Raw genomic sequence first — 14,321 nt, forward strand, 5'->3', positions numbered from 1 at the left:
AAGCCCCAAGCGCTCTAGAGTTAGGCAAGCCCTCTTTAAAGCTCTATAATGGACTGCAGGTGGGGGGCACTGGGCAGGCTCTCACGCAAATATCACATACAAAAACATGGGAAGGCACTGAAGAAGGCAGTTATTGTTTATAAGACACCATTAGCTGGATAGATTTTTAATGTCAGATCCTAGGCATTGTAACATCTTAGTACATGGCCTGTGGGATTCTAAAAATTGACCACTGGTGCTTACACAGTATTCATTACTATGGCTAGCACTGGCAGCACACAAACTGATTCAGCGGCTGTCTGCCAGTCAAGGGTCCATGCAGGTTAAATAGTAATTACATGTTCTTTATGACAAGACGCAGAATGGGACAAATTATACAACCAACGTGTGAAGGAGACTACAGGGCCCAGATAACATTAGCAGGAGGAGTGAAATATGGATAGAATGATTGAAACATTTTTCACTTGAGCTAGGCCTCCCTCAAGGTTTGTAAGTCTGCAGAGCTGCAGTGTGTTTTTGAATAAGAGGAAAGCATGAGCTATAGTGTGGTTGTTCAGAGCTAGCCAAATTTGTAACAGCATGCCCGGACAAAAAAACGAAAGCGGCTTTGGAGCATCTCTATTATGAAAAAAGGACAGATGGGATGAAGCCATGATCCATATCCATTGACGCCACCACAGCAAACAAGGACTATATAATCCCTGGCTCAAACCACTTTGCAAGAAGGACGGAAGAGGGACAGGAGAAGACCGTTCAGGCAGCAGAGTCCTTTGCTACCATCCTCATTTTGTAAGATTAAACTTGTTATCCTTACAAGATTGCTTTTTGGCCTTATTCCCCTAGAGGGGAATATTTATTCTGGTGTGAGCGTAATTAGGCACACCCTTACAAGTGGTGACTATCTGACCTGATCCCAGTTTTCCCCTGTACTTTGCGATGGTCCAGGCCTAGTCACCAGGAAGGAGCCATGCCCCATCTACAGCGAATGGTCCCCAAATATAAAAAGTGTTTCCTGGGCTGTTTTAGAAGGAGCCATTTAATCCTCTGCTCAGTGAAGAAGGTGTGGCTCCAGAGAGAAAGACTTGCCAGTATTAAAAGCTCGAAACTTGGGTGAGCACGCACATGTGAGTAGACTCTTGGAAGAGATAAGCAGTGGACATGTATGCATGACAGTATGTGAAGTAAATGGATGAATTACGAGGTCAATGACAGATTGAATAGGACATTTGGTGATGTGTTACAGTATAGATTGGATAGGATTTCAGGTGATGTGTTAAAGTATAGATTGGATGGGAGGTGGGTTATGTATTGAAATTGTCGTGCATTTGATTTTCTACTTTTTATAATGGAAAAGGGGAGCATCATTGTATAAAGACTGAAGAAAGGGAGCCACTGAGTAGGAAGGGATTCTCAGCCATAATAGGTTGAGAAGGTAGTGCCACGCAGAATTCTTTAATGACAATAAAAGCAATGGGATCCTCAGCACGTTGAAAAAAAGCAGAGTAGGTGGTACTACAAGGATATAAGGAAAACATAAGTAGTGGCTCGGTACAAGGAAAGGGCATGGATTTCAGTAAATTTTTGTATATTTTCTCTTGCTGTCTTTTGTGGTAAAAAAAGGAAGGTGGCTAAGTTGCGGTGTGTGACAAAGTAGAAAAGAAAAAGGGGGGCTGGGGAAAAGGTGGGTTGATCTATATTTGTGTAACAAGCAGCAGCGTGTGCAGCATAGCAGTAAAGTCTAAGTGAAGCATCAGGGATGGGTGCAACATTATGGGGGAGGAAACCCCAATACGACATGCATAGGGCCCTGCCACTGTAGTGTGACAGGATAGATCAATATAAACAATGGGTATTAGAAACAAATGAGTGGGGGGTGTCTTGCTCCTGGCCAGAGCAGGGCTCCCATAACAGAAACATGCCCATAGCATTAGTGTTCCCAAGGGGGTCACAAGCAGATAACGAGTTAAGAGGGTTGCAGGACAGGTTAGTCAGGTTACAAGAACCTGAAGTAGTACCATCAGAAAGAAGGGTACCAGTGCAGAAAATAGGGGATTGGAACTTAGATTTTTTTGGTTAGAATCAACCCTGGGGCAATAAGAAATGTGTGTCGAAAAAGATGGGACAGGGTATGTGCGGTCCTGAGACAAGAAGTCGAACCAGCAAGGGAAAATTAATGGGAAGATCAAGATGGCAGAAATAATGATGGGGCAGGGCAAGAACGATAAAGGAGAGGAGGCGGCCAGAAACCCATCCCAGCCACAAGAGTCAGTGAGAAGGGATAGAGATTTAATGTAAGTAGTACAAGATCAGAAAAATACTAAAAAAGGGCTTGAAAATAAAATATACATGCATATGCCTCTACATAAAGGAGTAGGGATAACGCAGTATGTGTCATGGCCTCAAATGCACAAAAATAATTTGATTAAAGCTCTCCCCCAGCTTGCAGACAGAGCCAGTAAATGGATCTATGAATTTGAAAAAACAAACAAGGGTAGCTTTAGCAGGAGACCTTAAGAGTTTACTGGTCACCATAGTTGGAGACCAGGCTGGGGAAATCTAAGCAAAGCCTGGGTACACTGGGATAATTCTTGCAAATAATGAACATGATGGAGCAGCCTTTAATAAAGGGCAAGAGTATGTGATGCCCTATGAAATATGTACCCAGATACCCCCGACTTGCATTCTTGAATGCAGTGCACAATGGGTGATGAGGACCCTCCCGTCAGGTTCATTCTTAAGTTACAGGAAATATCGAGAGTTGAGACAGGAGGGCAATGGGACCGTTCAGTACCATTTTTCTATTTTATCGTAAAGAGGGGATTACCAAAAGAAGTCCAGAAGGCACTAGATAGAATTGTGGGAGTTGAAGTCAAAGGGTGGCCGGATATAAAAGTATAATAGTTTGCCATGCTAACAAAATCAGGGAAAGGGAGACCGCCCAGAAGTAGCAGACGAACGAGGCAAATCACTAGTGGAAACTAAATAAGGCTGTCCAAGCACCAGTGACGGCACCGGCTCAGGGGGAAAGGACAGGAGACTCATCAAATTGGGAATGCCACAATTGCGGCACTATGGGCCGAAGGAGGACAGGGACAATGGGGTGGGGGACAGTACCCTAACCCACAATGGCAGTATGAAGAGGTAGCAAGGGGAAGAAGAGGATTGAGGAGCAAGAGCAGGGGGCTTTGGGGGATAGTGCTCCGGGGAGAATTGGGAACAGCACAGTGCTGGTATTGCCAGAGATGGGGGCATTTCGCAAGGGAATGCAGGAACAGGCCTGGGATGGGATTTAATTATGGGTCATCACCTCCAGGGCAAGGATTCCAAGGGCCTAAGGGGGAAGACGGGCAAGCGCAATGTGGTCAACAACCGCAGCAGGGTGAGGGAAACCAGTTTAGCAGTAGGAAAGGGCGCCCCGTTCCAAGGAGTTTGAATGGCAGGGGGGTGGGGAGGACAGCCCTTTTTCATTCGCCGGGACAAATTAATATTCTGATTAGGACAGCCCACAGAGAGCACTTGCGTGTCCAATCCTATTGACAACCGCACACCCTGAAGAGGAACCCTTGGTGGAGGCGGAAATAGGAAAACAAGCAATGTATACTTATGGTATTCAGGTGCAACTAAACCATGTATTATGGAGGGGAACTTTCCATTATTAGGTGAAACTCGACACACAGGGATTGGTTCCATACACAGCTGGATATGAAAGTGGGGAGGGTAGTACAAGCCCCCTTTTTATATTCAGAGTGTCCCCTGTTAACTTGTTAGGTAGGGATCTGCTCAGTAAACTAAATTTAACTATCATTCACAGATCAAGGGGTAGTGTGTTACACTCCAGGGATGGGTGTAGCTCGAGCAATGGTAATCAATGCAATGGTGGAGTTCCTGTGGTCCCGGACATATTTGTCTATGGCATTAAGGTACTAGCAAGAGCAATGGCTCAAATTGCGACATGTTGGCAAGTGCCCATAGATTTACTTTACGACCCATAGTGCCACCAAAGGTGGTGGCGGGACAAAATTGCCATTAGGTTTTCAAGGACTAGTAGTGTCGGACAAAAGAGTAGGCCTGATGGAACAGACCAGGCCAGGTGCGAGTGGCGCACAGTACTGTGCAGACCCAACAGTACAATTAAAGGAAATGAACAATTAGTTATTTGGAGGACAATGAAAAAAATGGGGAGATCATTTTGGAAATCTGCATCCCCTGTGATATCATGGTGCAGTATAGAAGTTAGTGCCCCCTGATGGCAGTGGTGACCCAGTCTTTGATGCCATGCAATGTGCCAGCACAATTATGGACCGTTATGCGATATGTTGGGTTACTGAGGGATGTGACCCCAGTACAGATTACGTTAAGTCAGGAGCAGTACTCCCAAGGGTGCGGCAGTACCCGTTGTCAAGGGAAGCGGAGGAAGGGATAGAAGGCACTATTCAGCCTCTATTAAAGCAAGGGATCATTGTGCCATCCACATCCTTGTGTAATACAGCCATATACCCAGTCAAGAAACCAACAGGGGGTCGTTTGAGGATGATCCATGATCTACGTCCGCTTAATGTGGTAAAGAAGGAGTTTCAGCAGCTCCAAAACCGGAGCCTATCCTATGTAGCATTCCCAACACAGCAACATACTGCAGTGGTGGATCTGAAGAATGCTTTCTTCTCAATCTCACTCCACCCTGATGGTATCTCACTGCTTATGCATGGTTAACAGCGCTTCAAGCACACGAGGTTGCCTCAAGAGTACTGTGAAAGTCAGTATTTTCAATAGAGTACTGCATGCAGAGTTGGGAAATATGCAGGTGCCTAGCACAATCATTTAATATGTGGATGACCTGCTGATATGTAGTGAAAATGAGCAGCAGTGCAGGAGGGATTCAATTACATTATTGCAATTGCTGGCTCACAAAGGGTACAGGGCAGATAGAAAGAAGCTACAATACTGACAACAGGAGGTACTATACTTGGGGCAACATTTCTGCAAACAGGAAAAATAAAATACTACCAGATAGGACGACAAGTATGCAGCAGTTTTGGGGTTTATGTAATTATTGTAGGGCATGGATCCTAAACTATGCAGCCTACACAAAAGTCTCAGAGAAGGACAGAAGACAGAGTAAATTGGAGTGAACTGAAGAAATGAACAGACAATTTGAAAGAAGCTATTTGCACGGCCCGTTTCAACTACGGTATACAGTTTTATTTTATTTTCCCACTCTGATGGATGGCTCATGGCTGCAGTATTGACTCCGCAAAATGTGCCACAAGCCACTGGCTTATTATAGTGGGACACTCGACTCAGTCATGCAGGGACAGTTTGTGTGCAAACAAGCACTCGCAGCAGCTGCATTTGCAATAGAGAAGTTCCACGATTGTCATGGGGGGACTCCATTACCTTGTTTGTGCAACATTCACTATTCGCCATTTAGGAAAATTCTAAATCAAACTGGACTACTCAGATCCTCTGCCTAGGAGAGAATATCCAAACCTCATTCATATAGTAAGGTGTAGGACAGTGAACCCTGCCACATTTTTGACAGGGGCATCCACTGATGACCTGAAAATGCGCGACTCAGGGACGTAATTTAGGGGCCGTCAGAGGTCGCAACTGCGACCTCTGAGGTTTCCCTTGCGACCTCTAAAAAAATAAAAAAAAAAAAATACAAGCTCCTAGGCTGTGGCCAGCACCATGGGGCTCTTTACTTCTGGAGTGGCTGGCTTTCTTGGTCAGACCCCAAGAAAAATAAGAGCAGGAATGCCACAAGTCAAACACTTTCAGCACAGACTCTAAATAAGCAAGAATAGGAATACCAAATGTGTCTTTCTGGAATTGTAAACAATTGCTAGACTCAGGTTTATTTCGGGCACACTTCAGGGGTTGAGTCACTGGTTTAAGTCTGTTATTAAATGCCTCAACTCAGCCTTTCATCCTTCTGAGGTCGATAAATGAGTACCAACACAGATTGGGTGTATATTTTTTCTATATAAAGCGCTTATGCGTAAGTGCTACACACCATTATCATTTGGTCATGGACGTCTGCTTGCTTTCACAGTAATTTGGTAATATGGGCCTATACACACTGATCTTAATACATATGGCGATGCATTCTTTTATGACATGTACATCACATTTTAGAGATATCGTAACCATATTTTTCATAGTGTACAATGCTATGTGATGCCCCTTCCTGCTTTGTCAACGGGTGAAAGGTTGTGTTCCATTGCTTCACGCAATATCACTTCGGGGTAGGGTGAAATGACATCACTTCCTGTGATGTCATCAGGGGGGTCAAGGGTCATGTGATGGTATTCCACTACCCCTGGCATTTTGGTGAAATGACGTCCTTGGTGACACTGCTATATGTGAGGGTGAAGGAGGGTAAATCTAAAGCTAGAGACAGTGCCTTGATGGAAAGAGACTATGTTGATGGATGATGACCAGGAGATGGGAAGGAGGCCCACAGGGGCAGCAATGGTGCACAGTAAGGGGGGGCATGAAGTTCTGATCATGAAAATATTAACTATGCACCATTCATCTCGGGCAGCAGACTGTCGCTCTCATTGAGAGCCTCTTCAGGGCAGTGTGTCGCCATCTACTCAGACTGCATGTGTCACGGCAACAGTACATGCTGGTCTGTCTCGGTGGAAGATGAGGGTTTGAGGGCAGATTGCTCCCCAGTGTGGTATTCAAGGCTGTTGGGAGAACTGATTGAAGCCTTATCATGGCCCTCCACTGTGGCAGTCAAATACGCTGCCCATACTAATGCCATGGATAAAATCTCCATGGGTAACAGCTGCAGACCAGGCGGCCAAGTTGGCAGCCTAGATACAATGTTAACAGTGTACAGTGACCACCCCTGTAGCAAGCGAGACTTCCATACACAGCACAGATTAGAGTTGCACGGGAATGTACCCAAGGAGGAAAAGGAGCTATGTTTGTGGAGGGGATGCAAACAGTCTCCCACTTACTGTGGAGGCAGGATAGGTGATGCCCCAACAATTACTGTGGCATTTGAGCAACTCCATTTCCCCTCCAACAGCTCCAAACATTGTGGCAGATATCCAGGACGACTTTGTACCAAAGCTCCAGGAGAGCATTAAAAAAAATTATATACTGACATGCCAAAGTTTCAGCACAGGGATGAAATTACTGACAGATTGCCTTGCCCTATGGGGATGTTGTGAACTGCATATAAATAATGCAGATATGGGGGAAGGTGCAATGGATATAGGTACCTTATTGTGGTGGTTTGCCCCTTTTCAAGGTGTGTGGTGGCAGGACCATGTGCACACCCAGATGCGAAGTGTGCAGCACGGTTACTGGCCAGAAACGAGTTTCCGCGATGGGGTGTGTGCAAAGTATTGAGTTCAGATAATGGCACACCCCTGATTTTTCTTTTTTTCATTGTTAATCTTTTTTCAATTTTTTTAGTTCTATTTCTGAAAGTCTGAAACACTGTCAGTCCTTGTGGGAAGAGGGTCTCTTCCCTTTCTCTTTCCCTCGCCCCCTTTCTCCCTTTCTTGATAAACCTTTTTTCTCCTCTCCTGGGATAAGCAAAGGGGCCTGACCGACTTGTTCAGACTGCTGTTACGTAGGGATGTTAAAATGAATGTAATTTGTTATAGCAATTATGTATTATGCCTTTTTGGTATTTTGTGCAACACTGGTCATGGTTATGAGCGTATGAAGTTATGTCTGTAATATGGGGTGGCCATATAAAGGGGGGGATGGACAGTAACAAAGAAAAATAATGCTAGTAGGAATAGGTTTATGACAAATAAATGTCACTGTCGGCCAGCCCACATTTTTAGACCAATAAGACGGGAAATACGAATGACATAAGGGGTTGGGCTTTGAATGCCATTTCTGACATTCAGCAGAGTTGTCCAATAGCTGGTACTCAGATATACATACTGCAGGAAGGAATGTGATGAATGCCAGCTGTTACAGGTGTGCGCACTCATCCCATATGCATCAGGGCCTCCTAAGGTTTTAGTTCCACATCAAGTCCCAATTAGAGGCACAATGCCTGGTACATCTTGCACCATGTAGGATAAAGGACACATTCCAGGCACACAGTGTGCAGTTGAGGAGCTTCGATTTAAACCCAGCGCTGTGCAATAGCAGTATAAATCAAATAATTTTCCTTAGGTCACTGCGTGTTAAATGGCAGGGCACTGTTAGGGATAATTCTCAAAAATGTAATTACCTCTACCTTAGAGACCCCCAGCAACTTTGCTGGATTTTGAGGACTTGATTTTTACCTGAAAGTAATTTTCCCACTCTGTATTTTACTGTGATTTTATACACTTTCTTTTTGGTTATGAGTCTAACCAAATCCCTAGGCATTTTTTTTACAACTGTGTTAGTGGTCTCAGATTTCCCAAGGTTTAACTAACTTCTCTGGTATTACCTACTGTTTCCCAGAGCAGTGGACTGAAATTGACTTCACTTCTTACAATAGAGTGCTGGAGGGGTTACTTAGTATCCCCTATGTCTAGTTACTCATGTAACAGTCAAATGTTACCCTTTCCTCTCAGAATGGCTGGTGGCAGTGGTTTTACAATGAACTACCATGATTTACCCCGACCGCGAACTGTTTCCAGCTCGGATAATGTTAAATCACGGGAGCCATGTTTTTCAAGATGGCACCTGAGCCCCCTTTGTTAACGGGTCCCGGTCTTTTTTCACCATTTCTCTGCGCGCCAAACCATGTTTGGTCTGTTCATTCGCCTTTGGCGGGCTTCAGGAGTGAAACCCACCTCTGGCTCCAGTGTGTCTGGGGTAGGCAGGAAGTGAGGGAGGTGCCCGAAACTCTGTGCTTAGTCTCCTAGAAGATCCAAGTGCACTCTGGTGATTGGCTGGCTGACTGTCCGGGAAAGAGCCACCCTGCTGGGTGACTGGCAGCTAGGCTGGAATCAATGGGAGAGAACTGAATATAAGGCGAGTCTCTTGGCTTGGAAGGCAGAGTCGACCACTGGACAAAGGAACCGAAGAGCTTGCAGAGGCAGCTGCTGCAACTCCTGGACCGTTGGTTTGCCCGGTGAAGCCCTGCTGCAAGTCTGAATTGCCAAGTTTGCATCGACAGAGAAGCCCTGCAAGGACAACTTCTTCCTTTGAGTTTGTGGGACCAATAGGCTCCCAAGTAAGCCACCTGGACACCAATCTGAGCTGGGTGCATTTCCTCAGTGCTGCAGGAAACCATAGAGCCAGGAAGAGGGACACCAGATGGTGTGCTTGGTTTGTAAACTGGCTTAAGCTTTTGGAAGATCCTCCGGACTCCCATGAAGCAGGATTGACCAAGTCCAACACCCCCCCCCCCCCTAATCCCCCGACAACACTCAGTTGAGTGCAGGACCTCAGATGTAAGCAAGCCCACCTTGACAGCTAGGAACCGTGCTATTTGCTGTACTGCACGGAGCTGAAACACGAAACCACCACTGAAAGTAAACTTTACCGGTTGCCAGCTTTGACGGTGCCAGTACAGTGCAGGAGTCCCCCAACGTCCTCCCTCCTGTCCCCACAACTGAGGCCCAGGAACAGTGAGATCTGTAGAGCTGTACAGGAACAGAAGTCTTCAGCTGCATCTTTTTCTTCTTTACTAAGGTACTGTAAAACTAGTATAAGAGCATACCTCTTACTGTGGAAGTGCTTGTAACTTCTGCAACTCAAGTCTAATCAGCTTGTGGCCCTACATTTGATTCTTCTTGTTCTCAAAGACTCTTAAGAACTTGTGCAAAGACTTTTCCATTGACTTACCTGAAGTGCTGCATCCTATACAAAGACTTTGGCCCATTGACTTTGGCTTGGCCTATTGAATTGAATGACTTCTCAGAGCCATCTGAAAGTATTTGCCCAGTTTAGGACTAGGTGTTCTAATCACTTGCCTTTTACTTAAAGAATATTCTGTATGCCAACAGTAAGGTATTAATGTCCCCAGCAACCTTTTTACTGAAGTCAACTGGGGTGTAGGTTGCGTCTGTGGGCCATCCTAAAAGGGCCTCGTCTGATCCAGAAACTTGTGTACAGTATTGAAGTACATTTGTGTGACTCTTCTATTGCTCCCTTCTAAAGAAGGCTTTATAACGGACTGATAAATTATGGTTTATGCAAGAAAGAAACCTTGTGTACATTTCTTTGAATACCTGTAACTGAATCTTTGTGTAAATCCACTAGAGCTCACATTTGCCCTCAAGATAAGCCTGGCTGCTCAACACGCTACCAAGCCTTCACCAAAGGTTGGGTTGCCTATACCTGTAGTCAGTAGTTTGTAGTATTCCCAGAGGGTACTGCATTCAAACTTTGCCCAACACTGGTGGCAGGCAGTGAGTGTGAGGACCTATTGTAGAGTTATTACACTTAGAGTTTACTTTACCTTTGTTCAAATAGTAACCTTCACAAGGCTAAGCTCCACTAGAAAAGCAATTGCAACATGCCAGATATGGATAACTTCAGACAGGAAGCCCTGATCATTTTGACAGAGCAACCGAAAAATGTGTAAAGTCAGGTCTCTCCCTGTTAAAGGAAAGAAAAATATTGCAATACTGTTAGAAAATCAAAGTCTGGGTAGTAGACTTGTCACACCTACTAACCCAGGAAATGTGGAAAATGAGGATGATTCAGTCTGTTATTCACGAGTCAGAAGAGTTAGATAGTCTCAGGAAGAGAGCCCCTCTACCTCAATAAGCTCTTATGGCTCAACCTTTAGCCACAGGGACCCTTACCAGGTCCAGTACGGAGTTCAGAATTTGTGTCTTGAAAAGATGAGACTTGAATTCGAGATTAAAAGATTACAAATCCAAGCTGAAGCCAATCATGATCTCAAACTAAGGGAAATGGAATTACAACATTTAATTTGCATTTTTAAAGTGCTCACACAGCCCGCAGGCATCGAGGCGCTGTTACAGGAATTCTTTGTTGCGGAATTGTTTTTGGTCTTAGTTGCATATTTATAACGCGCTTAAATGCCCAGAGGTTTAAGCACGGACCCGGGGATCGAACCCGTGCTGCTTCGTGTCATCTTGCTTCCAAGGCAAACACGTTGCCGCTGAGCTATCCTTCTGGGACAATGCTCTTGAAATGAAGAAATTGCCTCTTGAAAATTTTTCTATCCCAGAGGTTTTCCAGTCCTAAGAGACCTTGCATGCCTAAGGAAGCTGTATGAGGTGAACTTGATATTGGATTGGTTGGGTGCTTTTGAATTTAACTATGGGATTCAGGGTTTCACGGGGAATCTGTTGATTTCTTGGCTTTTGTCTAGGCTCCCCCAGGTTGCAACGGATGCTGTAATGGAGGTGGGGAACTTGAAGGATTGGAGTATGAAAATGTGTAGCTAGCTTTAATAGCTAGATTTGGGAAAACTCCCTAGTACCTTGGTTTAGGACTATCAAAAAGACTGATGGTTCCCCTTGGGCTACCTGGGTGTGTGAATGTTTGAAAAAGATGGTTTGGTTAAGGGTTAGAGGGAATTCTTTTGAAGGAATGAGAAATGTTTGAATCTATTTTTGATGCCTGCTCTCCTGAGCCGAGACAGCACTTGGGTAAGAGACTGATCCCAAGAAGCTAGCAAAGGCTGCTGACTTGTGGGTTGCCAACAGGGCTACTCACAAGGATTCTGGAGCCACTCATAAAAAGGATGAGGGGAAGCAGCACAAGAAAGATGACCAAGCATTCTAAAACCTCCAATCCAAAAGAGGGCCACAAACAGAAAAAGGGTAAGCCACTTGGGAAACCAGGTCAGTCTTTGGAAACATCTGGTGCCAAACCAGAGGGCGGTCAGAAGTCCCAAATTTGTCAAAACATTTGGAAAATGTTATGCTTGTGGGTCTGACCATGTGAAATGGGATCCCAGATGCAAGGGTAAACCTTCAGGGATCCACACTGCCTCCTTAGCCCTCATCCCTGAGGGAGAAGTACATTTGACAAGTGGAAACTTTCAACTATTGGCTGAAGGCCCCATAGGAGTCTGCCAGTGTTTTACTGTCCCTGCGTCTGGGTACAGCAGAATATGGATATGTATAACTATTCCAGATAACACAAAAGAATACTACAAGGACAGTACTTTTAAATGGTCAGGAGACCCCTGCCATTAGAGACACCAGGGCCAGCATCACAATGGTGGATGAACACTTCAAACCTGAGGATGTTGCTATTGCACCCAAAGGTCCCACTAAGCTTGCTGGAGGCCCTATCCAGATGGTTCCAATACTACCAGCTCTCATCCAGTGTAACATGACTAAGAATACCAGTTAGTGTACAAAGTGAGGTGCCGCGAGAGTCCTGCTGGGGAATGACTTAAACTGGAGTTGTATCAAGCACCCCCGGCCTCCCAGTAAAAGGAAGCAGGAGCAGACTAGGAAGGCCAGAGAGCTCACTTTAAATGACTCAGTGGGTTGTTACAGGAGAACCTATAACACCCAGTCCACAGGAGAAGCCAACTTCTATCTCCAAGTAGAAAGACAAAGGGGAAACCCAAGGTCTCAGGAAACAAGATGGATATCTAACCAGGACATCCGAGACAAGTCCAATGGCACACCTATGACTACTCCACCAGCTGAGGCAGAGTGTGAGAACCAACCAGGAGAGGTTGAGTCAGCTGCTGAAGATTCAGAGCTGAAGACCTTCCCCTGGTTGGAGATCTAGATCCTAAAGACCATCCTGAGCTGCAGTCTTTAGTGGCAGAAGGTGGCCCCTGTAGGGCAGACTTAAGCAGAGGTCAGAGAGTGTCCTACTCTTGAAGGACTTCAACAGGCAGCTTACCAGCTGGATGGGCAAGAGCCAGGGAAGCACAGGTTGTACTGGGATGATGGCCTTCTCTACAGTGAACCTACCAAGTCTACCCCAGGAGACTTGTAGTGCACAAGGAGGCGAGACCTCAGTTCCTAGTTAGCCCATGCGATTCCTTTAGCTGGTCACTTAGTTAGAAGACGAAGGAAAGGATTTCTCTATATTTCTACTAGCCTAAGTTGGGGTCCGATGTAGATAAATTCTGTAGGAGCGGTCACACTTGTCAGACATCTGGAAAGAGTGGAGCCAAGAATGTGGCACCTTTGGTGCCCCTCCCATTGGTGGGAGTTCTTTTTGAGGGTAGGAATCGACAGTGTTGGTCCCTTAGACCATCCCACATCTTCAGGCAACCGATTTATATTGGTTGTAATAGACCATGCTACTAGGTTATCTTGAAGCTATACCTACGAGGACTGTTATTGCTCAGGCAGTTGCTAAGGCCCTACTTGGTATTTTTACCAGAGTAGGTTTTCCTAAGGAGGTGATCTCTGACGGGATCCAATTCATGCAAACCATGTTGAAAAACTGGAGTGACCTACAAGTTCTCAACTGCCTACCATCCCCAGGCGAATGGGTTGTTAGAGCGGTTTAATAGAGCATGATAGGTGCTTTGGAAGAACCCCTTTGAGAAAGTGGGACCTTCTACTGCCATGCCTTCTCTTTGCTTATAGAGAAGTCCCTCCAGAAGGGGTTGAAGTTAGTCCATTTGAGCTTCTCTATGGTCATCCAGTTAGAGGTTAATTGGCCCTAATCAAAGAAGGGTTTGAGTGCTCCTTCCCAAAAGCCAGTGAGAGTCACAGACTGTTCGGTCTCCAAAGGAGAATGACAAATCACAGAAGCTTCAGAAAACTAGAAAGCAGGTCAGGCTCTGGTGAAGCATTGGCATGACCAGAAGGCCAACATGGTCGAGTTTACTCAAAACCAGCTAGTTCTTGTTATGGTACCTACAAGGCAGAGGGCCTTGCAGGACAAATGGATTGGACGCTTCAAGGTTGTGGGAAAACTTGGAGGTCAATTATTTGGTGAACTTAAGCAATCCTAAGGAGGCCCCCAGGGTCACACTAACCAACTAAAGGCCTAGGTCTCTAGACCAAACCTGGGAGCTTTGCTTCTAGCCTCTGATCAGGAGGAGAGTGATCCTCTACATTACCTCATGGGACAACCTTTAGATGGAAAGATCTCTTCTGATATGACACTGGAACAGGAGGAGTGCAAATCTGTTAAATCAGTTTGCCCCTCGGTTTTCACCATCACCAGGCTTGACCCCTTGGGGCCATCATGAGATTCTCACTGGTGACTGTTTTCCTGTTAAAAGCAGAGGTTACAGAATGTCAGACCATAAGAAACCACATAAAAGGTCAAAGGTGCTTGAATATCTTGGGGTAATAGAGCCTTCTACAAGCCCATGGTCTAGTCCAGTTGTACTAGTGCCAAAAAGCAGGATCCAAGGATTTGAGATTGGGTGGACTGTAGAGCCCTTAATGCAGTCACGAAGACTGATGCCCATCCTTTACCTAGGACAGATGAGCTGGTGT

This window comes from Ambystoma mexicanum, chromosome 4q (genome assembly GCF_040938575.1).
Source record: "Ambystoma mexicanum isolate Mex_15411 chromosome 4q, UKY_AmexF1_1, whole genome shotgun sequence".
In the NCBI taxonomy this organism is placed as follows: Eukaryota; Metazoa; Chordata; class Amphibia; order Caudata; family Ambystomatidae; genus Ambystoma; species Ambystoma mexicanum.